Source organism: Desmodus rotundus, chromosome 11 (genome assembly GCF_022682495.2).
Source record: "Desmodus rotundus isolate HL8 chromosome 11, HLdesRot8A.1, whole genome shotgun sequence".
In the NCBI taxonomy this organism is placed as follows: Eukaryota; Metazoa; Chordata; class Mammalia; order Chiroptera; family Phyllostomidae; genus Desmodus; species Desmodus rotundus.
Window position 1 is genome coordinate 51,169,662 of NC_071397.1, and position 26,097 is coordinate 51,195,758.

The following is a 26,097-nucleotide window of genomic DNA, read 5'->3' on the forward strand; positions in this document are numbered from 1 at the left end:
CCGCACTGATTGGTGAAAATAAGATGTATGTGGTTTGCAAATCAAGACAAGCAATTCAGCTGCAGGACACATGGGTTTTTTGGGTGGGGGGGGGTGGGGAGTTGTGAGATTAGTCACAACTGAGTCCTCTACACTTACCAGGCTTCATCCTCTCCTCCTTTGCTGCTACAGCCCAGATTCAGTTCCTGAATTGCTGTAACCAAGGCCTTTACATTTCACAGTGAAACTCTCACTTTCAAGAATTGTATTTACCTTAAAACTTTCTAAGATTATATACCATTGGGCCCACTCTCTGCTCTTCTTACTTTTTCTTCTGCGACTTCTGGTGATCCCAGCAGTTTGGGTATCTCGTATACACATTTTGAAAGCTGAGGGTTATCTATCTCCTGATTTTACTAAAAAGAGAATTTGCAGGGTTTGTTTATTTTTTTAATTCTCCTTGTTGGTTGGCGAAAGGGAAGGAGAAAGGGAAAGTTGTTTTTGTCATCACCTTCATTCCAGACTCTGTTCATATATTCAGCAGTACTAATTGTATGTATTATATAGTCCATACATAAATTTTCAGAAGTCTCTACAACCTCAAAGACATTTATTACTTCCTATTTTTCCTACTGATACAAACAGATGTCAATTTTTAAAAGTGAAATCTCATCAAAATTTTCACTGGCCTAAAAAATTTCCATTGTTTCCTTTTACAAAAAATGCTACTCTTTATCCTAAACTCACTTTCTCTTTTCTTTAAGAAGTCATATAAGAACTGGCTAATAATCTGTACTATTTTTCTCATAACCTTGTTAATGTCTTTAATTAATAAATATTTCTTCTTTGGGCTTCAACTGTATCACCACCATCATCATAACATCTTTCTTAGTGATAAAGCGCTTGCTGGCTCATTAGACTCTAAGCTTCACAAGGGCACATTTACCAATTTTCACTGTGGTATCTCCTGAACCTGACATAGTGCCTGACCCCAGTGGGCAATTATGTAATGTGTTCAATAAACAGAGGAATGATATTTCTTTTGCTAACCATTCTCTGGCACCTGTGCAATATTTGTTTAAAAATAGTTTCAAACTTTCTGATTTCAGAAAATTTCAATGTGAGAACTTTTCAACTAATTCAAAGGGTCAGTGTAATGAAGCTTTTTATTGTATTTATTTGGCTTCCATTGTTGTAATGCTTAACACAGTACGACACCAAGAAAGATGTAGGAGAAAGAATATGAAAGGGAGAAAATGCTGTGGTACAGGTTACAGAAAAGTTGTCACCCCGCCTGAGACTCTAAATTGAAATCCAATTCCTCCAGCAAGAGAACTAGAATGCCCTTCCATCTTTATCACCCCGCTGACTTTTGTCTCTGGTGGGCCATGTGGCTGGGGAGCAGGAGTTAGAACTTGTCTTTCTGTGCTCTAAATGTCATCCTTTCTCTTGGCTTTAAGGCATTTTAGTTAGCATTGTTTCTCTACCTTTTTATAATGATAAAATGAGACTATACAAATATTGCTAATACAGTTTCAAAATCAAACATAGGAGGAAAACAGCACAAATTCTCAAAGGCAAATCACATTAGTAAAGGAGAAATGAGGAATTTCCTAAACAAGGATGAGAAAATGAAGATTTAGTTCTTGGTAACCACTCCTTGCACAAGGAGCCACCAGTATTAGAAAAAGACATTTACTGCTCCCAGCTATAATATAGTCACAGCTGAGAAGACTTAGGGTCAAATGACTGTAGGTCTTCACCAACCATTTTCTCCCTATGGTCTTCTGCGAAAGCATAACATGTGGTGAATTTGCATGGTGCAGTGTTGAATATCTGGAGATGATAACACATACCATTTAAAGTTGAGGTGTATTAGAAGAATTTGGTATCTGTTCCCTTAATGAGGAAGTGCTTCTCTCATTCAGATTATTAGGTAGATGTGAAAACAAGTATTTCTACCAAGAAAGATTCTAGCAAGTTGAAAATACATAGACCATCAAGTAATACTTTATTATTAATATTTTTTCTCATGTGAACGTACATGGGAAGAGCTAGTGGCATTTTATCAACATTTGGGCATGCTTTATTGTATTAAAAATGCTTCTCCATGCTGCACCATTCTCAATAGTGCACCTACTTTAATGTATGTGCATTTGTTTTATAAGGCATACTTAATTGAAATAAAATGCCTAATTTATTTATTCTAAAGGTTAGGGTCCTTTTGACTTTTAAAAAGTGACTCTTAAGTAACAGAAAGGCTACTAAAATAAAAACACACAACAAATCAGAAACTCTTTCCCTCTAGGGTGCTCACGGGGAGTAACTTGATCCCTTCAAGTTATGTTATTTGAGGAGAGTTTACTATTCTCTGCCCTAGAGAGAGAGTCATATCTTTTACACAAATAACCTTTCTGCTCCCTGCCTACCTCAACTACCAAGTGAAGATTTCGAAACAAAAATCTTTCAGGAAAATCAGTCAATAATGCTGCGATTGTTCTCACATGTACTGAAAGTGTGGATTCACCCCGACTCTATCTTGTGAGTGTATAGGCGCTAAATACAGTATCTATTTTTATGGAGTCTCTGTAGTTTGCCAATAAACAGGACTGATTCATAGTCTAAAAGAAAAAAAAAATCCACAATAGGAAAGCCAGAACAACTCTAGAAGAACTGGCGTGAAAATGAAAAGCTCTGCAATTACAGGATTGAGGAATATTTGATTAAACGTGTTAAATCCTGTCCTGGTTTTCTAGGATGTTGGGCAAAAGAAGAGAAGAACCAAGACAGAAGGTAATAGATGTTGTAACAGCAGCTTAGGAGAACATTTTATTCTTGTGAACATCTCCCCTGTCCTGGTAACCAACCCTGAGTGTGCCAAGAAATAATAGCCAATTGCTAACTGCCACATCTGCTTTTGTAACTTGCTTGCTTGCTTCGCGCGCGCATATAAAAGGGCTAGCCTGTGAGCGCGCGGCGCGGCTCTCATCTGCAGCTCTTCTGAGCACCGTGTCTCCGGGACACATCGAGAGTCCGCCCCTGCGCAGGTTAAAAGAGTTGGCCATTAAAGTAACATCTCTGTAAACGTCCTGAAAGTCTCCGAACGTCTGTTTCTGGTGTCAGTGGGTGCAACATTTGGAGGCCCCAGCGGGATTCTCCCTAGGTGGAGGTCTGGTTCGGAAACTGAGGGGAGGACGCGGGCTCGAGCCTGGTAAGTATCTGGCTGGATCCTCTGTCTGTCTGTGCTCCGGAGCGAAGTATTGCCTGAGGTGGTAGGCGGGACGCCGCTGTACCCCACCCAGGCCACCCCGGCCGGGACGCCGCCCGTGGGCCTGGTTTCTGTTCTGTTCAGGTTGTGACCACGCCGCGCGTGGGCCTGGTTTCTGTTCTGTTCAGGTTGTGACCACGCCGCGCGTGGGCCTGGTTTCTGTTCTGTTCAGGTTGTGACCGGTCACGTCAGGGCTCGCAGCGAAGCGCAGCGTAGCGCAGCGGTGTGTCTGAGTCTGAGTGCGGCCGCTTTTGGTTTGAATGTTGAAGAGTGCGAGACGACCAGTTTTGCCTGAAATTGGTCTTTCCGTTTCTGAATATTGTCTGGGCTTTGTTCGTGTTTGCTGGTATCATTACAGGAGACTCCGAGAGAATGGGTCAACGGGAGTCCGCGCCAGGCAGCCCCCTCGACTGCCTGTTGAAGAATTTCTCTGACTTCCAGAGGAGGGCAAGGGGCTACGGCGGGCCGCTGCCGGACCCCGAGTTCCTCCGAACACTGAGTCAGCTAGAGTGGCCGGCCTTTGATGTTGGGTGGCCAAGTGAGGGCACTTTTGATCTGCCCGTTCTGTTTGCCGTGCGGGCAACAGTATACCGGGTTCCCCACCCGGACCAGTTTCTGTATATTGATGTTTGGGTAGATATAGCCACCGAGCGCCCAGGCTATATACGGAAATGCTTGCGGGGAAATGGGGGAGGGAGGAGGACACTCTGCCTGGCGGCCGGGGTTAATCAGAGAGGCTGCGAGAGGCGAGCGCCAAGCAGAGACCCGTCAGTGAAACAGCCTCCCGCTGCACCTAGACTTTACCCCGTGTTGCCAGGGCAGCCGGAGGACCCCCTAGACCCTGTAGTAGCCCCTCCACCCTATAACCGAAGGATGGAGCCAGATTCGTCCCGCCGAGATGGTGGCGGGACTCTGAGCCCGCCACATACGAGGGGAGGGGCGCAGTATGGTGGAGAAGAAAGGGCGGTGCCCTCGGCAGCGGCGGGAAAGGCCGCCATTGTCCCGCCGGGGAGTGAGGTCGCCATTTTACCGCTGCGAGAAGCGCAGCCGGGCCCAGATGCGCCGCCCAGGGCACCACCCAGGTTGATTTATGTCCCATTCTCCACCAGCGATTTGTATAATTGGAAGCACCAGAATTCCCCATTTTCTGAGAGACCCCAGGGATTAATTTCCCTTCTTGAGACTATTTTTAGGACCCATCAACCCACATGGGATGATTGTCAGCAGATTTTGCAGACCCTGTTCACCTCCGAGGAAAGAGACAGGATCATTAGAGAAGCCGGAAAGGCGGTTATGGGAGAGGAGGGTGAGACCGCAGCTGGCAGAAGGGAAATAGAAGACATTCTCCCTTCTCAGCCCCCGAATTGGGACCCCAATAGCAATGGGGGAAGGGAGGCCCTCCTTCAGTATCGCCGGGCTCTGCTCAGGGGTTTGAAGGCAGCAGCTAGGAAGCCAACTAATTTCAGTAAAGTCAGTGAGGTAATCCAGGGTAGAGAGGAATCGCCAGCCGCCTTCCTCGAAAGGCTAATGGAGGCATATAGGGTTTATACCCCCTTAGACCCTGAGGCTCCAGAAAATAGAAGGATAGTGAATATAGCCTTTGTGACTCAGGCAGCCTCAGATATCAGGAGGAAGCTCCAGAAAATAGAAGGATTTGAGGGAGAAAATAGAAGTAAGTTGCTTGAAATAGCTCAGAAAGTATATGTGAATAGGGATGACCCCGAGATAGGGAGAGTGAAGGAAGTCGCCAAGATCCTCCTTGCAACCCAGAAGCTCCCAGAATCAGGGAGAGGGAGACAGCACCAACGAGGCAGGGGAAAGGGACCGCAAGGAGGGCGGCTAGGCAAGGATCAGTGTGCCTACTGTAAGGAGCATGGACACTGGAGGAGAGATTGTCCAAAGAGGCGGACTGGAAATGAGAAGCAAAATTGGATCCCTGAGGTCCTGCTCCAGACTTCTGACTGACGGGGCCAGGGCTCCATCCCAGTTGGCTCCCAGGAGCCCATGGTCACCTTAACAGTCGAAGGCAAGCCAACAGACTTCCTAATCGACACGGGAGCCACCTTTTCTGTTTTGAGGAAGCCTCAGGGGCAAATTCAAAAGGCAACCACTAAGATCGTAGGGGCAACGGGCAAGGCCGAAGCTTACCCGTGGACAACCGCCAGAATCACCAATTTGGGGCGTGGCACCATAACCCACTCGTTCCTAGTCATTCCAGATTGTCCCTACCCCCTGCTGGGCCGAGACCTGCTGCAGAAACTCCAAGCTTCCATCACCTTCAGGCAGGGGAACAGTGATGCTCCCGAGGGAGACGAGAAAGTCAGCCTGGAAGTAACTGTGCCTCTATCTGAAGAGTATCTTCTAGCGGCCCTCCAGGAAGGTAAGGATGAGGTCACTGGGGTGCCAGAGGAGCTGCGGGCAAAGGTGCCCGGGGTGTGGGCTGAGTCCAACGAACCAGGACTGGCCGCTCACCAGCCGCCAGTCATAGTGCAGCTGCTGAGCACCGCTAGCCCGGTGCGAGTGAGGCAGTACCCCATACCTGCACGGGCCAAGCAGGGCATAGCCCGGCACTTGAAGCGGCTGCTAGAGGCAGGCATTCTCCGCAAGTGCCAGTCTGCCTGGAACACCCCCTTGCTCCCAGTCCAGAAGCCTGGGACCCAGGACTATCGCCCAGTGCAGGACTTGCGAGAGGTGAACGCCCGTGTAGAAACTATTCACCCCACGGTGCCAAACCCATACACCCTGCTGAGTTCGTTGCCTCCAACTCATACTCACTACTCAGTACTGGACTTGAAGGATGCTTTCTTTTGCATTCCCTTGGCTCCCCGGAGCCAAGAGATTTTTGCCTTCGAGTGGAATGATCCAGAAGAGGGGTTGGTGGGGCAGTTCACATGGACCAGGTTACCTCAGGGGTTTAAGAACTCCCCCACCATTTTTAACGAGGCCCTGAGTAAGGACTTGCAGGCCTTCCGCTCGACCCATCCGTCCATTGTGCTGCTCCAGTACGTGGACGACATCCTTATAGCTGCTGCCGACGAGGAGGAGTGTAAGAAGGCCACCCTGGACCTCCTCCAGGACCTCCAGCGGATGGGGTACCGAGTCTCCGCCAAGAAGGCCCAGATTGTCACCCAAGTTGTAAGTTATCTGGGATATAATTTACAAGGGGGACAAAGGACATTATCCAGCCAGAGGATCCAGACTGTATTGCAGATTCCAGAACCTACTAACAAGAGGCAAGTGAGGGAGTTCCTGGGAGCTGTAGGATATTGTAGGCTCTGGATACTAGGATTTGCAGAGCTGGCCAGGCCACTGCACGAGCTCACCCGGGGTAAAGAAGAGCAGTTCACTTGGACAGACAAAGAAAGAAGGGCCTTCCAGGCCCTCAAGGAGGCCTTGGTAGCTGCCCCAGCGCTGGCCTTACCAGATATGGCCAAACCCTTCCAGCTGTTTGTCGCTGAGAAGGGTGGGGTAGCACTAGGGGTCCTCAGCCAGGAACTTGGACCCTGGAAGCGGCCAGTAGCATATCTGTCCAAGAAGCTGGACCCCGTAGCATCAGGCTGGCCAGCATGCCTAAGAGCACTTGCAGCCACCTCTACCTTAGTCAAAGAGGCCAACAAGCTAACTCTGGGCCAGGACATCCAAGTTATTGGGGAGCACTATATAGAACAAGTGCTGCGAGCTCCCCCCGACAGGTGGCTGTCTAATGCGCGGCTGGCGCAGTACCAAGCACAGCTGCTGAACCCCCCAGCAGTACAGTTTCTGAAGACGGCAGCCCTAAACCCGGCTACTCTGCTACCCCTACCGGACCCCACTGTGGTCCATGACTGTAGACATGTACTGGACACAATCACTGGCGCCCGGCCAGACCTCCGGGACCAGGCCTATGAAAAAGCAGATCTGACCTTGTATACTGATGGAAGCAGTTACATCAAGGACGGACAGAGGTATGCAGGGGCAGCAGTGACCACAGAAGATAAGGTCCTGTGGCAAGGGGCACTACCCAAAGGGACATCTGCACAGAAAGCGGAACTGATAGGGCTAACAAAGGCCCTCCAGTTGGCCGAGGGAAAAGCAGCCAACATTTACACAGACAGCCGTTATGCGTTTGCCACTGCCCACGTCCATGGTGCTATCTATAAGGAGAGGGGACTCTTAACAGCTGGAGGCAAGGATATCAAGAACAGGGCAGAGATCCTAGCCCTGCTGGACGCTATTTGGCTTCCCTCCAAGGTGGCCATCATCCACTGCAAGGGACACCAGAAGGGAGAGTCCCCAATCATCCGAGGAAATCATTTTGCAGACACAGCTGCAAAGCAGGCCGCAGAAGGAAGCCCTGATGCGCTCCTTTCCCTTTTGCCTCAGCCTGCACTACCCCCAGATCCTAGCTATACCCCAGAAGAGGAACTAGAAGGAAGACAGTTAGGGGGAGAAAAGAATAAGCAAGGGTGGATAGAACTTCCTGATACTAGACTCTACCTACCCCAGGGAGTCATGAGAGAGATAGTGAAGGGGATCCATGCTAGTTCGCACCTAGGACAGAATAAGTTAGAACAGCTTATCAAGAAGTATTACCTAGGGCCCCAGGTCAGGGACATAGTTCAATCTACGGTCTCTAGGTGTCAGGCCTGCGCAAAAGTCAATGCCCAGAATAGGAAGCTGCCCCCACTAGTTAGGTATAGGGGAAAAACCCCAGGAGAACTATGGGAAATAGATTTCACTGAGATGACCCCAGGAAAGTCAGGATTTAAGTATCTGCTTGTGCTGGTTGACACTTTTACTGGGTGGGCAGAGGCCTTCCCCACTAGAGGAGAGACAGCCTCCATAGTCTGCAAGATCCTATTAAGGGAAATAATTCCTAGGTATGGGATTCCAGTAGCCATAGGATCAGACAACGGGCCAGCGTTCATCTCTAAGATTTCTCAAGAACTAGCTATCAGATTAGGCATAGATTGGAAACTGCATTGTATCTACAGACCTCAGAGTTCAGGCCAGGTGGAAAGGATGAATAGGACTCTAAAAGAAACTTTAATTAAGTTACGAGAGGAGACCGGCGAAAACTGGGTAGAGCTACTCCCTTTCGCCCTGTTCAGGGTTAGATGTACCCCTTATACGAATGGATGGACCCCCTATGAGCTCATGTTTGGGCAACCAGTTCCCCTTGTTCCCCAGCTTACCAGGGAAGAGGTAGAGGTTGCTAACCATAACTTCCTCAAGCCCCTACAGGCGCTGCAGCAGATCCGAAGAGAGGTGAGAGAATTAAGGGAACAGAAAGCAGCTGCATCGGGAGGCAACGCCCAGAGGCCCCCGCCACCGGACCCTGGGCAGTGGGTATGGGTCCTTAACCACCGCCGAGGGAACCTGGAGCCGCGGTGGCAGGGACCTTTCCAGGTGCTGCTCAGCACCCCCACTGCAGTCAGGGTGGCTGAAAAGCCGTACTGGATTCACCTCTCCCACGTAAAGCCCGCAGAGGATCCAGGTGAAACTGAGAGATGGAGCGTCAGAAAGGATCCGGACCAGCCCTTAAAGCTTACCTTCTTGCGACAGTAGGGCTGGTCCTTCCCCTGTGGACAACAGGAGGTGGGTTAGAACTACAAGAGTGGGTGCTAATCAGAACTGTTGATGGTACAGTAATTGCCTCCAACTATACTTGGGGAGGAAATACTCCAATAACCTTAAAAGCTGACTTCTCTAAATTCTTCGATGATCAGTTCTGTGAGTCTCCCGCGGCGGTAGCAGTTGTAAACTCCTTATCTAATTGGCAGCGCCCCTCAGTCCCATTCTCTCCATGTGATAACGCGGTCAAGAACTACGCTCTCAGGTATGCTGCCCATTATGGATGCCCAGAACCACCTCAGAAAAAAGTTTACCCTTGTGGGACCTACAGGGATTTCTATTGTAGGCAATGGGGTTGTGAGACTTTGGCATCAGGCTGGGCCCCAGGAGCAGGACTGGACAAGCATATCATCCTTCACCGCCACCCAAGTAAGGAGCATGGGTCAGAATGGAATGAGAACTGCTCAAAGGACAACTGCAATCCAACCACGGTAACGGTCACAGACCCAGGGGACCCTGAGTGGGTTAAAGGCCGCACGTGGGGGGTTAGGCTCTATGTATCCGGAACAGACCCAGGGACTTTCTTCACAGTGAGGAGGTTGCCAACTAAGGGCCGACCTCTGTTACGTGGGAGGGGGGGAGGAGGAGGCCTACTGCCCCCTCGGCCACCCCCCCCTTGCCGTCGTGCCCACTCCTTCCGGAGCTCCTCCCCTCCCTCCTAAGGAGGAGCAGAGTGAAGCCCCCACACAAAGCAGCTACCCCACAAGTAGGGCAGGGGTAGAGGGGAGGCCGGCACCGGAGAGCCTTGCGAAGGAGGAACTGCGACCCCCACTCCGGGAAGTTGGTATATCCCTAGACAGACCCCGCCCCCAAGGGGTCTACGCTCTAGAGCTCCTGGAGAAGATCTTCCCTTTCTTCAATAGTACCCAGCCAAACCTCACTCAATCCTGCTGGCTGTGTCTAAGCCCTAGGCCCCCTTTCCACGTAGGAGTAGGAGTTAATTCCGCCTGGGGGGGAGACTTAGCTCCGACCCTAGTAAACCTCACAGAACAGCAGACCGGCCAAGAGCGAGACCAGATAAACGAATGCTTTCTTGAAGGGTCGATAACTCTTGCAGAGTTCCATGGGAAAGGAACTTGCTACTTATTAGCCCACTTCACCTTGCAGGGGTCAAACTTTAGTGACTACTGCTTGACAGGGGAAACCGTGCCACTCTCTCCAGGTCAGATAATCAAAGCTCCTGAGGGGGTGTGGTTCGTTTGTACCGAGGGTGTTTTCAAGTGCCTTGTCCCCACTAATAGACCTGAACTGTGTGTTAGTGCTTTCATAATTCCCCAAGTGTATCTGTATGGAGGAGATCCTGATTTCCTGCTAAGGAGCACCGGGCAAGAGCCCAGGCGAGTGAAGAGGGTGCCCTTACTCGTTCCAATAATAGCAACAATAGGGGTAGTAGGGTCGGCGGCTATGGGGGCAGGAGCGCTAGTACATGGGGATTTAAGCCTGAGAAAACTCTCTCAAGACTTTTCTAAAGACGTATCTCTCCTACAGGATCAAGTCTCCTACCTTGAAAAGCAGGTAGATTCTTTAGCAGAAGTCGCCCTTCAAAATAGGAGAGGGCTTGACCTGCTCTTCCTCCAACAGGGAGGACTCTGTGCAGCACTTGGAGAGGACTGCTGTCTTTATGCCAACCATTCAGGTATAATCAGAGAGAATATTAGGACCCTCACGAAGAGGCTAAAAGAGAGAGAGAGAGGAGATGAAAGTTCCAATTGGTATGAGTCTTTGTTTAAGACCTCACCCTGGCTGACCACCCTATTATCGGCAATAGCAGGACCCCTACTGATACTTCTATTAGCTCTAACCCTAGGACCTATATTCCTTAATAGGCTCTTAGCATTTATTAAGGAGCGCATAGCCACAGTTAAGTTGATGGTTCTATCCCAACCTTATACCATCCTTCCCCTTGAAGATGAAGAGTTTGAATCAAGGATTTGATTCAGTCTCACAACAGGAGTGGGGAATGTTGTAACAGCAGCTTAGGAGAACATTTTATTCTTGTGAACATCTCCCCTGTCCTGGTAACCAACCCTGAGTGTGCCAAGAAATAATAGCCAATTGCTAACTGCCACATCTGCTTTTGTAACTTGCTTGCTTGCTTCGCGCGCGCATATAAAAGGGCTAGCCTGTGAGCGCGCGGCGCGGCTCTCATCTGCAGCTCTTCTGAGCACCGTGTCTCCGGGACACATCGAGAGTCCGCCCCTGCGCAGGTTAAAAGAGTTGGCCATTAAAGTAACATCTCTGTAAACGTCCTGAAAGTCTCCGAACGTCTGTTTCTGGTGTCAGTGGGTGCAACAATAGATTACCCTGAACCGTGGTCCTAGGCAGTCGAATCATAGAACATTTCCTCTTTCCCTTTCTCTCTCCCTCTATTTGTTTGTTTTTACCTCGTTAGATGGTCGAGCCGGCGGCAGACAAACACTGTCACCTCTGCCCGGGCAACAGCTCCCAGGGGCTGGCGACAGTGGCCTACATTGAGCTCCCTGCCGGCGCCTTCAGAAGAGCGTCCAGGGGAGCAGACAACAATAGGGGGGCGACACAGATGTCACAGATACACAGTCATGATCATAATCTGCCCAGAAAGGGGAGAGGAGAGCCAGGGCCCGCAGATCCCCGCCTGGGAGCCGCCGCGAAGGAGCGGCCGGCTGCGTGACCGCGTACAGGTGCCTCGGGCCCGTGGCGCCCAGAGCTGTCGCGGCCGCCTCCCGGGCTCCGCAGCCGTACCAGCGCGCGGAAGCCCCCGCTGCTGCGGAGCTGGGTAACCCCCAAGCCTGAGCCTGGAAAGGAGGAGCCCCTGGAAAGGGCGCGAAGGGGGAAGAAGTGGGAGAAAGGGAGGGGAGGTGGGGGAGGGGAAGACACCCATCTCCTCTTGGATTTTTCCTTCCCGAGCTCTTCTGGTGGGTACCTTTGATGGGTTCGTGCGCGCCTCCCTCCCTCCCTCCCTCCCTCCTCTTCACCCTGGGTGATCATCTCCCCTACTTCCCACTCTCTCTCCCTCCCTCCGAGCCGCCTGCCTCCTCCCCTCCCCCTCGCCTCCCTCCCCCTCCGGCGGCACGGCCGCTTTAGCGGAGCCGGAGATGGGCAGAGAGCGCGCGCGGCGCGGCAGCTCGGCTTCGGCGGCTCTCCCAGCCCGCAGCTCCCTGCGTCCCCACGGCCGCGCTCGCCAATTCCGCGCCCCCCGGCTCCAGTCCCGCGCCTAGGGGAGCCGCGCGCCGACCGGCCCTGCCGCCGCCTCCGCCGCGCAGCCTTCGCGCGCCTGCCTGGTGCTCTCCTCCCAGGACCGGTGAGTAGCCTGCGGGGCGCAGCGGGGCGGGCGCCCGGCTGGGAGCAGAGACAGCGTCCTGGCGTTAGGAGGCACCGCACACACGTGCTGTGATTCCTCAACCTTTGGGCAGGGGTCTCGGGAAGGCGCTGCTCCGTAGTCCCCGAGGGGCTGTCTGGTTCCAACTCCACCTGCTGGCCACCTGAACCCCTCTCCCTCCCGGGCAGCTCGGGGTCTCGCCTCACTTCCAGCTCCCAAACTCGCAGCAGTGGTGTGCGGTCCCGACCCTCCCTCCCATTGCCGCAAACGGTCCCCTCTCTCCTAACTGACCCCGCATTTCCCCCTTCTGATTTCCCGCTTCTGCCAGCCGGCGAACGCCCGCGCCCGCTCCTCTTTACCGGTCTCGCACTGACAAAGCCTTGACCACGAAGTCCGCCCCTGACCCACCTTCCCTCCTTTTCCAAAGCCTGGCTCTTCGGCCCCCGCTGTCCCGCGGTGTTCCTTCGCAAAGCAGATGGTCCTCCCAGGGAATTCTGACCTCAGTCCCTCGACACCGAGGCGCCTCTCCAGCTTTTCTGACAGTCGCCTCAGGAAACTGACAGACACGCGGTGATCTTGGCTTGTGCACAGTTACTTTGTGTGCTTCTCAGCACCTGGGCTGTTCAGGGTATGGTAAAGCACGAGAAAAGACAAAAATAAACGTTTTGCGACTAAACTTTTTGTTGTCTTTTAAAGAGTAAGCCATTGACATCAATTAGATTCGTTGTGTTCATTTGGAGGCTTCTTAGCTAGGAACAAGGAACTCCCCAATTTACCTGTTTTTCCGGAATCGGTCTTCGTTCCAGATTGAGAACCATGCACCTGACTGGGTGATGAATCTCCTTTAGCAACAACACTATCAAAAGCTCGGAAGCTCTTAAGAAGCTTTTTCTTGAAGGAGAATAGAGTAGCAACAATCTCACCCTTTGAAATCTTTGATTTGCAATAAGCCAAAGCCCCTATTTTCCTCTCCATTTAGTGGCTAACAGAAGCATACATTAGGATCAGAAAACCACCTAAAAAACTCCTGCACTATCCGGTGCTTGCTACTGTAGTATCTCAGCATCCCCTCTTTCTGTAGAAGTTTTCTTCTGGCAGGAGCCCTTTCTTTTGAAACCATGTTTAACGTTTTAGTATTTCTAATTGGCTTGAGAGAAAGAAGGGAGTTGTGTTAGGTGAATGAATATCAGCAAGGGAGTTGAAAGAACGAGTGAGCATAATTTAAATACTATTTAAGGGAGAGATAATTTAAATACTAAAATTTATATTCCTGTTTCCCCATGTATGGAAATCTTTTTTTTTTTTTTTTGGAATCTTAAAAATAAAACTATCCTCATGCAATTTTTGATTTAGTTTCTTAAAGATGTGATAAAATTGTATTAATTTCAGCATATTTTACTTTATAGAACCCTTGGTCATAGGGCTTTCTAAGCAATACAAATAATTGTTTCAGAAACATATGTCAGAAACTTTAGAAGGTGCCCCATTTGAGTATGTAGTGTGTGAATATAAATTTCCTGGTAATAGTATTATTATTTTAAAAACTTGTAAGGAAATGGAGATTGTCATTTTTGCTGTCCCAGATGATGAAGAGATATACATGCTTCCTCACCTTCAGAGAGCAGGTCTTTGCCTATGTAAGAAACGGAGAGGGGAAATTGATCAGTTAACTAGAGAATTTGTCTAGTAAAGATTGCCTTCAAATCTTGCCTTCTCCAATGTCAAGATTTTAAAAAAAAAATTTTGTTTTAACTGGAACTGTATTTAGCCTTTCCCTCTTTCTCTCTCTCTCTCTCTCTCTCTCTCTCTCTCTCTCTCTCTCTCTCTCTCTCTGTGTAGTGATGGTTTTAGAAATGTGGATAACTGCATAAGAAGTCAGGAGGGGCTATGAGTAATGACTTTATTGTTGGTTTTCTACATTCAGAAATTTTAACTGGTAAAATTTCATACTTAACTAAGAAGAATATTCAAAGCCAAGTATTTAGCCCTACAATTACTGCACATAGTCACTTTGGTCATATCAGGTGGTTAGATAATAGGCAAATTACGAGATGAATCAAAAGATCATTTAATTTTTCCCCCTAAAAGCTTGTATCCTTTGGACAATAGTGGAATGCTCACTATGTGTAATATGTCCACCAATAGTGAATATGTATTGGAAAGGATATGCCCAGATTGAAAAGGGAAAGCAAGGACCAATGCTGACTTTGATCAGTTATTGCCCATAATTGTGCAAATGATGAGTTCAAGACAATATATGCTCATGTAATTATATGTCATATTCTAAACAATGTCAGAAATGTCTCTTTTCTTTTGTAAGGCTATAAGTATGTGTACATGTAATGTTAAAATAGTCTGAGAATTCTCTATCAGAATGTAAATAACTAATCTGCCATAAATTATGGCAGGGATTTTTGTTAAGAACGCTTGGTGAGCTGGAACTCAAGATCTGCCTACCTTTAATGTCTCTGTCATTATCCAGGGTCTGCAGAGCAGCCGCATGTAACACCTGCGGAGACAAGGCATACCGATACTTGAATGGCATATCTTGGACTATAGGTTGTAGGTTCCAATGATCATAACTATATGCCACCTAGAGGATGGGATAGGTCTAAATTAAATGTTTATTACAACGCTGAAGAGTAATATTTTTTAGTCTGAATCATTTTATGTGACTTAACTGATAAATACAAGAGAAGGTTTGTGAAACCCTTTGCAATATGGTAAACTTTAAAGCACTTATTATATTTATCGATATGGTAAACTTTAAAGCATTTATTTCAACTTCACTCACTTATGATGTTTCCTGGACAGGAATATATACATTTTCACCAATAAATGCTAGTGCTTTAAATTTACAATTACCCTATTTGTGGAAACTTACCCTATTTGTGGAAAATCATTCCAATTAAATGAAAAAATTCTTTTATTCTTACAATTTAAATATATTCAAAATAACATTTTTATAGCAGCCAAAACCTTTAACCAAAAATTTAGAACTGTAGTCTCCTAAGTTTAACAAAATGGCCACATTTTTATTTAATTCTCTTGATTATTAACACTGGAAAAATATAGGGTGGCTCCTAAACCAAGGCAGACTAGCAGCTGGTATAGTTTTTCCTTCTGGGCACTCACAGCTTTTTCCCTGAGTGTTTTTATTTCATCTGTTCAAACACACGCAACTGCTTCAGTGCTACAAAAAAGTTTAAATGGTCTTTGGGCGCTTAATATAGGTAATGCTTTCTAAGATTTAAGAACTCCAACGATGAGAATCAGAAGTGAATTTGGTAAGGAGTAGTCTAAAATTGTGGGAATGCTATAGATGATTTCACCAATAGACTGCTATTGGTTGAATGTCTCCTGTGCAGTCATTTTTTAGCTTGTGTGTGATGAAGAGGGTGGGCCGAGTACAGGAAATCAGGCAAGTGGAGAGAAATAGAAAGGATAAAAACCTTGAATACTTGCTTAAATTCTTTATTCCAGTAAAAATAATTAAATACAAGTTCCATTATTTTGGTATTTGGGATAACAGCTGTTTTCCAACTTGAATTTTAAGAAATGTCTTTTTTTATTTACAGCAATAAAAATACAATTTTAAAATTAAAGTGATGCATTCATCTTATTCAGTAAAACCGAGGGTTTATAGGCAAAGTATTTTATGTAAACTAATTGACCTAAATAAAATTCTTGACACATTTAAGATCAAAATCTTAAAGGAAGGAAAACACACAAACTCACATATACCCGAAATTACTATATTAGATAAAGAGCTAAGCAGTTCATTGTCTTATGAAGGCAAGAAGATTCGGTGGAGGGATCTCTAATATTTTCATAGCTGAATGTATCACCCTCATATTTTCCTATTTATACTTGTTGATGTATTATTCAATTTTTATTGATTATTGTATTATCTTTATTTATAAATTTAGAAGTTTGTATATTTTAAAATGTTTCAAATTTTATGACTTCCAAATTATCTGCAAATTGTACTAGTAAACATTTTATTATTACATAAATGTTTATACATGACTTTGTTTTCTATCTTTATTCTATAATGGAAGGAATATTACCAAAACATTCTCAAAGAGCAGACAAACAAAATGAATGTTTCAAAACTAGCATGATGATTCAAGCAAAGTTTTATAAAAATGCTATCACTTTCTTAAGATCAAATGTCATGTATAATTAAAATTCCCACAGGAAAGAAACATTTAGCTTTTATGATTTTACGTAGGGTGGTGTGAAAATCATTTTTATTTCTTTAGCTACAAATGAAATCCTTTGCATTCTTAATAGAAGAAATCACAGAATTTAGGCATTGATTAGAAGATATAGAGGGCATTCCGTTTCCTTCATATTGCTAATTATTTACTTAAGGTTCTTTTTAAAATTTTTTTTTTACTTTTCTAAAATAATTGTTGTTCAGTTACAGTTGTCCCCATTTCCCTCACCCCATTGCTCTCCCCTGTCCAACCCCTTCCTCCAAAAACAGTCCCCACCCCATTGTCCTTGACCATGGGTACTTTGTACATGTTCCTTGACTTGGTCTTTCTCCTTCTTTACCCCATTATCCTTCTCCCACTTCCCCTCTGGTCACTGTCAGTTTGTTCTTTATTTCCATGTCTCTGGTTCTTTTTTATTCTTCTGCTGTTTTGTTGATTAAGTTCCACTTATAGGTGAGATCATATGGTATTTGTCTTTGACTGCCTGGCTTATTTCACTTAGAATAATGGTCTCCAGTTCCATCCATGCTGTCTCGAAGGGTAGGAGTTCCTTCTTTCTTTCTGCTGTATAGTATTCCATTGTGTAAATATACCACAGTTTTTTGATCCATTCATCTACTGATGGGCACTTAGGCTTCAGTACTTGGCTATTGTAAGTAATGCTGCTATGAACATTGAGGTGCATAAGTTCTTTGAATTGGTGTTTCAGGATTCTTGAGGTATAATCCCAGCAGTGGAATTGCTGGGTCAAAAGGCAGTTCCATTTTTGATTTTTGAGGAAATTCCATACTGTTTCCACAGTGGCTGCTCCAGGTTCTTAAGCATTTAATAGAAACAGAATTAAAATCCAGGTCTTCTGACTCCATGCTGTGTGTCTTTGCATACAATAAATATCAGTTTTACCACTTATTTTATTTTGAGAAGATAATAAGTGAGTGATCAATTTCAGTATTAAAGGAAAATGAAATAAAATAAAAATCTGTGCCTTCCTCAGGGAATGCCTGGTCCTGTAACCTTCATAGTTGAAAGTAAAAAGTTTTTCACTCTTTCTCATCTTCAGGTTAAAGCTTGGAGAATATTTTACAAATTTAACTGTCATTGGTTCACCATAAATAGTTTTGCTTAGTTTTTATGATATATTCTTCACAGATGTGGTGTCAGTTTCTTTCATAGTAACTGTATGCCATGGACACTTCCATTTTAACTTTTAATAGTTGATTCAAAAATAAATTTTGGCTTCTGTAATCAAAACAGTAAAATAAACTGTTTCTTATAGTTTCATGTCTATGTATATTTAATCTTTTTTGTCACCAAAAAGAGAGTTTGTGTGTCCATGGTTGGTGTGTGTGTGTGTGTGTGTGTGGCCGTAGTCTGTGAATAGATCAGGTTGCAGGGAAGATAAATTTCTTCCACAATTTCCAACTCCACAATTAAAAATCTTGGCACTTTCAGCATTCTCTTCCCTGATGGCTAGGCAGATAGTGAAACTGAATGACTAAATCAATGGGGAACCTCATCATCAATGGGTAAAAAATAAACTTTCAAATATATTCTTGGCCATGAGGGTTCATCAGTGTCATCTCTCATTAGAGAGTAACATGATAATATACATTGATATCTATATAGAAGAACACTGCATTGTTTAAGTGTCTGTTGATGGAAGTTAGGGGGCTCTGTGATCTCAGAATGCTGTGTGGCTGCTTCAAAAGCGGAAGAAGAAACCTTGTCTTAGGAAATGACCCTTTTTAAACCAGTTAAGATGCAGGCTTAACTGAAAGGAGAAATACATGTTTAAGGCTCCCATAACCTCATTTCTTTGGAGGGTAATTCAGGTTCCACTTATTGAGGGCCTCCCACCCCGCACGATCTGAAGTGGTGACTACAGACGCCAAGATGAATATGATACAGTCCTGACCTCAAGCAGCTTACAGTATAACTGCAGACACAATGACAAGAACAAACGGAAAGGAGTGATGGGACACCAGCCGGCATTAATCCAGGGCAGCCACCGTGTTACTGAACATCTGGAGAGAAATAGAAAAGACTGCACTTACCCTTAGTGTGCCTTGCCAAAATGGTATGGCATGACTAAGTTTGGGCACAGAAATAATCTTTTTCTTTAAAGTAGAATATGTTTACATTGCTTTCCATATTAATTTTAACTGAGAAAATTTTTTTGACACAGCAGGGATCTATTATTATGAACTGATACAGAATGTCCCACACTAATGAAACTAATAATTATTAAGTTGTTATAGGTTATAGGGTGATTTTTAAAGGAAATATAATTTATTTTGCAGTTTTAAAATAAGTTTCAAATATCAATTTTGTCTTTTAAGAAACCTAAATTTTTAAGGTACATTCCTACATTCCAAGATAATATACAGAAGATGGAGTAAATGGAGGCAGCAAACAGTATTTGTAATATCTTCAACAATTAAAAGTTTATAAACTGCTTTACTTAAATATATTTCAATTTAAACAGGTAATTTTAAATCACTGTATTCCATTTACTCTGATAACAAGTATTTGTTGAGTAGGTATGACTATATGATACCAAGGGACGTAGGGCTGTTAATGATAATGCTAATGATAATGATGGCTTCACTGCCTTGATCTATAGGAGACAACTATTTCAATAGCCCATCCCTGCTGACTTACAAGACCTAGGCAGGGCCTTGAATAATTGGTTTATTATTTAAGACTTATGAGTTAGGCATGAATAATTGATTCTAGTCTTTGTTTTGGAGAGGTGCATGAGGGCAGTCAATCTCACTTGTCTTATTTGTCCATATCAGCAGCCTGGTAGCATTTATCTGCCCCACTGAATGGCAAGCAAAGGTTACAGAAATGGGAGTAGGAAAGATAGGAAGAGGTGTTGATAGGTATTTCACATGGGAAATGCAGAAGCTGGGGACATCCCTTGCTACTTCTGATAACATTGCTTGCTTAGATTAAGGGGACTATAGGTCAAGTCATAGTCAGAGCTGTCTGGCAGGGAACAGCAGATTCAACAGAGAATTAAATTTAAGACCCTTGCAAGTGTTTGGGAGAACCATTTTATTCTCGTGAAACTGAGATGCCACAGGAGCCAAGCAAGGGCTTGACTATATAGCATTTCTATTTGATAAGTGAGTCTGTAGAACCCTTTCTCACACATTGTTAGTCACTGAGTCTGAGTTGACCCACCCCAAAATGAAAATGGTAGGCCAGGCAGCCATAAAATCTCCATGGGTAAGGAATTTTGACAAGAGCTCAGTAGCAAGCTAATAATTGTTTCTCAAAGATGTGTACTTGGTAGGAGTATACCCTCTGTGTTAGAGAGGTGACCATTCCATAACCCCGAAGGAAAGCTGGCAGTGAAGGTTCTCTCCCTTTTCAAGAGTTTAGTCGCAGAGACTTCTGTCTCACAGGTCTATTAAGGATGTGGGGCCCCAGATGCAGAGAGCACGCTACACCTTACTGGGCAGCTTCAAACAGTGTGCATTGGCTAGGGCCTCAGTCAAAGGTTGCTGATTTTTGGATTAGCTAAAATGAACATGTAAGTAGAATGTTCAAGGAGGGCACATATTGTCTCTGGTACCCAAAGATTCCTAGAAGGTACTGGGCATTTTGTTGTTGTTGTTGTTGTTCTGAGTTGAATAGACAGCAGTTTTTCTTTGACTGCCAGAGAGCATTGGATACTGCAAATCTGCCCACATAGTCCCCCCCCAAATTATTTGGCAAGCAAAGCCCTGATTTTTCAGGGTTTATCAACCACCTTGACTGGTGGAAGTACGATAACACCACAGTCAAGCCATGGCTAATGGAAGATTTTGACTTCGTCATTGACAGAATATCATGATATAATTAAAACTTTGTACAATAGAGGGTAGAGTCACTTATACTACCCACCTGCCTGATGGCAAATTGCAGAGGAATTAGCTACCCCTGGAGATAAGGTGTAGTAACTTGGGGAATTACTACAAATGTATATTGGTGGTGATGGAATGGGAGTTGGCGTTTGTCCTCAGGAGCCAGTCGGATAGAAAATAAGGCATTGACACCATCTTAGATAGAAGAGCAAATGTGAGTCTGGCAAGGGATGCAGTTACATCAGCTGTTGGTGATAATCCGTTCTAAGCTTCCAGTCCTCAGTCTTTTTCACTGGTTTTATTAAGCTGTTGTATTAAAATACTGCATCTCTTGCTACCTATGTTTTCATCAAGTCTGTAATCAGAGCTGTAGTTTCCTTTTCTCCTCCCAGGATTTTATACTGCTTCTGTTGGACCACGTGGGAAGAAACAGGGAGACTAGAAAGTGATCTACATGTTCTATTAGCATTTCCCTACATGTGGCCTTTCCCAGTTATGATAATCTTCTCAGGCACTTAGTGGGTGATGAAATAAAAGCACGTAACACATTAATTCCTACTATACAATCAGATGTAGAAACAACAAAAATAATACAGTGAACTGGCCCAAAGTTGTCCATCCACAAGATCATGTTACTTTGTTTTCCCACTGTGAATTCTACCTAAACCCCATTAGCTCAATCTGGGTTTTATAAATCCAGGTAAGAGAACAACTGGGGCATCTACATTCAACATATTCATAGCACTTTGATTCCTTCTCCTCCCTGAAATTCTCCAGCATACTTATGCGGGTGTGTATGTCCTTTGATCCCTGTTGGAGATAGGGAAACCTTGGTCTCTAATCATGTTTCTCTTTAAATTGTAGGTTAGGGTAAAGGGGCAGAGAGGAATCAGACAGCGAGGAAAGAGAGAGGCTCCGTATGTACTTTCAGTTTCAAGTAATGTGGCGATGGCTCATGGAAAAACCAAACGAACTTCAAGGATTTTTAGCCCACCCAACACTGTCTCAGGGAGCAAGGCCCTCCTGGCCGATTCTACCTATGTCAGCCTCAGGAATCCCTAGACTCGAAAAGCATAACCACATTGTTTGTTTGTTTGTTTTGTTTTGTTTTGCTAGGGCCATGCGATTTGTGACCTTTGACTGAATCGGTCTTGGCTCACACAGTAGTGACCTTTAAGTCATTCACCTTAATTTTGGCCATTTGCTGTCCCATTGTCTAGATAACATCTTTTAAGTTCCCAGTGGTTTCAGCATCAGGGATGGGGGAGTTTTCTTGCATCTTGGTGGTGACCTTAAGAATTTATCTAGGTTTCTTTGGGTCTCTTTCTAATTCTTTAGTCAGTCAACTTAATCAGAATTCTAAAATCAATCCAGGGTAGTAAGAGCTCAGATGCTAGCCAAGATCTCACCTATGGTTTCCCACAGAAGGTTTTCTATCTCAGGAAAAGCTGCCCAAGACAGCCAGTGCTCTTTCATAGCAGCCAGAATCCACTATAGAAGCTCAGAGTTTTTAGCGTCACTTCCAAATGGGTGTAAGTTTGGCATGATGGAGTGAAGGAAAGGTTTGGCTGTAAGTAAATCCGTCATTATTCTTTAACAACTGATATGTCCCATTGCCTCTGTCTTTCCCATGTGAACTGGTCAAACTTTTAATGATTAGCTTGGTTTAGAGTCATGCGATTCTTCCTTTTACACTCAATGTATGTGCACATCTCTAACTGCTGTCTGAAATGGGGAGCAAGCTTCTGCCTACCCCGTACAAATCTTATTAAGATCCATGCTGAAGATCAGAGGCTCACCATCAGATTTGCACCTAGAAGAGAGTTAGCATCAGAACAACATTTTGGTGTTGTATTTTATCTGTTTCTTGTTACTTAGCCTGTAGTAACCTCCTCAATTCCTCTTAATTAACAAGCAAAAATGTGGAGGCTTATGTATTTATTGCCCATTTGACTATATAATTTGTTACTGGTTCTCATAAACTTCCCTCAACTCCATTAATGGACCTGTGTGGTCCTCATTCTTCCTTTTCCAGAAAGAAAGCCACGTTTCTGCCAGCATCCCATAATCCTAATCATCAACATTACGAAACACTAGGAAGGGTCTGAGATGTTACTTTGCTTTTAAGCTGACATGAAGCCCGCCACAGATTCATGGATGCTGGCAGAAGATATTAAGACTCCTGGATTACGAATGAAAGACCATTATTCACAGCAATAACAGTAGCAAGAGTATCAACATTTTGCACTGATTCCCAGTTTCCACAGGCAACACAGAGCAGACCAGATTATACCTAAGCATTATAAGAAAGGAACCCTGAATTTAAGGAATGTCAGTCTTTTATAATGGATGGTAAGCCTGCTTCCCCTTGCTTTGCAAGAAGTTGTTATTTCTATCTTCCAAGGCTGTTTGCTTTACAAATATCTTTTTAAAATAGTTTAGAACAAAAGTAGCCAGTGCTTCTGTTATAAGATGTGCAGAAATGTGAGAGACCCCTGGGAAATTGTTTTTCAACAATGACAAAGTAGTTCAATAAATGCTTGTTTTGGTAGGCTCCTTATCTATGATATGATATATGTTCATCCTTGCTACTTCCTAATGATGGAATGCTTTAAACATGTGAGAACTGAGATTGATGAATCTCTCACTAAAACAGAAACCAAAAAGGAAACTTTTGAAGCAAATGTATTGTATTTAATGTACATCACTAGACTCTTAGTTACTTCTGACTAAATTGGTTATAGTAAAGATAAAGAATTGAGAATTTTTATGTCAGGAAGTTAAAATTTGAGCCTAAACCATAGGATATAAGAAATGCTTGTTTTATGTAATTTAGCAGACTGTAAATAAAAATCATTAAACAAAAATGGGATGGAAATATGCATGTTTCCCTTGGCTTTAATACTTATATTTCTCTAACACTTTACAGTTTGGAGGCTACCTACACTCATCCAAATATTCTAAGTAAAAGCTTCATTGCTATTTTATTTTGCTTATTTGTAGACTGTTCACGACTGAGCATAGCTGTCATCTCCTCTGATAGGCATCTCCTATACCCTAGGCTAACCTTTTCTCTGTATTGGTATAATATGCAAGTTTATCTGTAGCATGTTATGACCTTAAAATATCACATTGGTTCGGTATATTTATATGCATTTCCCTACTGGATTACTCTGAATTTAGTTGCTTATTGAAGTTCATACTCCTACTGCCTAGCTCCCTAACTACTGCATGAAAGGTATTCAATAAATATTTGTAGATATGAATGGAAGGTAACAGTGTTCATTAACATTGAACTTACCATGAGATATTTTAGAAAACAGTGTCCTACAATGAATAACTGAGTGGAAGATGCATAAAATACATGAGCTGGAATAACCTTTAAGAGTTTTCAATGGTCTTTTTTAGTTATAGCCATGTAAGTATCCAAATTCTGAAGCTCCTTCTTAGTTTTGTGACATCCTGAAACGTTTAAAACTATGTCACATTTATAGTAAAACTTCAAAAATTTATATAACATATACTTTTAGAAATTGAGGGGTGGGTCATAAAATTAAATGCTGGGCTTTGTTTAATCATCAAAGCCTGGGAGTCACATATTTAGATTATCGAGAACGGGCTTCTAACCCTAAGTTAGACGTTTCTCTGTCTCTGATTCTCCGTTATCAAAGAGGCAGACTGAAGACAGGCATACTTCACTTTAACCTTTAGCTGTTCTGCATAAATGTTCTTACTTTATTTCTTTGCCCTCCTGTTTTTTCCTCTAATGTTCAAATAATTGCGACTCGTGCAGCCTGTCTCTGCAGCTTCAGTCCCCACTGTGCGCTGGTCATTATTGCTGTGAGAACCGGTGTTGCCACCCCCAAGTGTGGTACACTTCTATTCCTTCGTTGTTCTCTAATTTTCCAATTTCTTCAGGCTTCTGTTGCTCACTTGTGTTCTGAAAACACCACCATAAACGACAAGTCTTTCTCTAAGGGAGAGCTTCCTTTCTTTCTGTGCGGTGAACTTGAGGGAGCAGATGAAACGACGGGCTCTCTGGCGCTTGTTCTGTGTCTGCTGGAGGTTCATGGGCTGGCTGCACCTTCAATTCAAGGGCTATGTGTTTCTGGTTTTATTCCAGAGACATTTTGGAAATCTGGGAATTCTAAATTCTTGAATTTTGAATAACTGAATTTTTATATATTTTTTCATAGTAGACAGATCTCCGGTAACCATTTTGTCCCTACATTGCCTTGTTACTCTAATAGCAACATTAACAAAGGAATAAGTTAGAACCGATAAAATATATGTGTTATTTAAGAGGATAAAAAGGTGGGAGTGAATCAGATATTAGACATATAAGGTTTTATGACAGGAGTGGAAGGTCAGAAAATGACAGGTGTCTTTGGAGCATGACAGTGGCAAGTTTGCAAGACACAGGAAAAGATGAAGATATTGGACAATAATGTAGAGGGAAGATGGGGCAAAGCAGCACGCTATAGACGACAAAGACAGATATTTCCCTACATCAGCGACTTTCAACCAGTGTGCTGCAGGAATTTTTGAATCATATAATACCTATTTAGTCAGGGGCACTGACCTTTTTTCCCTTAGATTGTCAAGTAAAAAATTGACAACAACCAACAAAACAACAGCCATCCAGTATGAATGAATCAAAATTATACTTATTTTTTGTCAGATTGGCAAAAAATATATTTTCTAGTGTGTTGCAGAATGTTGGCGATTAGTTTATGTGTGCCATGAGATGAAAAAGGTTGAAAATCGCTGACCTATGTCATAGTAGGGCTCCCTGGAAACACTGCATTATTTTTATAGAAGAAAAGCACAGATCTCTGATTAGACATAACTGGGTTCGTTATTTCCATCTGACTCTAGTAGCTTAGAGACCAAAGTAAAATATCATTAAGACTCTTTTTCCCATCATGTAAAGATTTTGCATGATTGTTGCAAATATGTCAGATAGTATGTAGAAATCCCTAAAACACTGAATGGCACTGTAAATTCTCACTCAATCAGTATGTTTTCTCCATACTTTCATTTCATTTTGTAGCAGTGAAATGGGTGTATGTTTCCAGTTACATATTTAGCAAGTGACATTCCCTCTTTCATGAAAACTGGGGAATTTTTGGACTTCTCAGAATGTGAAACAGCAATGCAGGTAGTAGCATAAGATGAGCACAGCACTAATAGGAATCTAATACTAACACCAGGACTAGTACTTTCCATGATAAAATGAAGCATATACATAGAAAGTAAATTTTGTATTCAATTATTATTAGGTTAGTGTGGTATAATATGTTCCACCAATTATTGAAACTCATGAACAGAAAGATTCTTGATTCACCTAAAACTGGAAAGAATGTATATATCCCACCCTAACAATAAGAAAAAGCCAGGTGAATTAGGAAATTATACTTTTTATTGAACCCATCAGAAAACTGAGTTCCTGGGTCAAAAGATACCCAGAATTGCTACCCACAGGTAAATCCCATGGGTCTAATGGGGAAATGGGTCAAGGCGATGGTGTCATGTGTGGCTGAAAACAAAGAACACCTGGCTGCCACACAATGGCTGAAAAAGAAATCAGCTAAAATTTTTAACAAATTATTAAAGGCTGAATGTGGGTTAAAATTATAGTAGAGACTCCCTATAACTCCTGACACAGGGAAGTTTGAACTCACTAATGCTTTTATGTGGCCCTGCATCAGATGCCTATGAAAAGTACTGGAAGCAGGGTGACAGACTGGAGAGAGCTTCCCTCGGTAATGTAGGTGCAAAGTCAAGGAATGGCCATCACTATAGGTAACATAAAATCCCACTCTCGTTGTGCCCCGGTGCCCCTTCTAAGCACAAGAATTC

General features: G+C 44.0%; 1 protein-coding gene across 6 annotated transcripts in view; it reads left to right on the top strand.

The window, feature by feature from the left end:
- FUT9 (fucosyltransferase 9) overlaps positions 1–26,097 on the top strand; it is a 270,697-nt gene that overhangs the window by 110,257 nt on the left and 134,343 nt on the right. The window contains exon 1 of one of the 6 annotated variants that reach the window (XM_053914072.1): positions 11,468–12,140. The exons of the other annotated variants lie outside the window; for them this stretch is intronic. The gene's annotated coding sequence lies outside the window, so the exon portion shown is untranslated. Of the gene's footprint in view, positions 1–11,467; positions 12,141–26,097 lie in introns of those variants that run through there. 6 annotated transcript variants of the gene reach the window in all.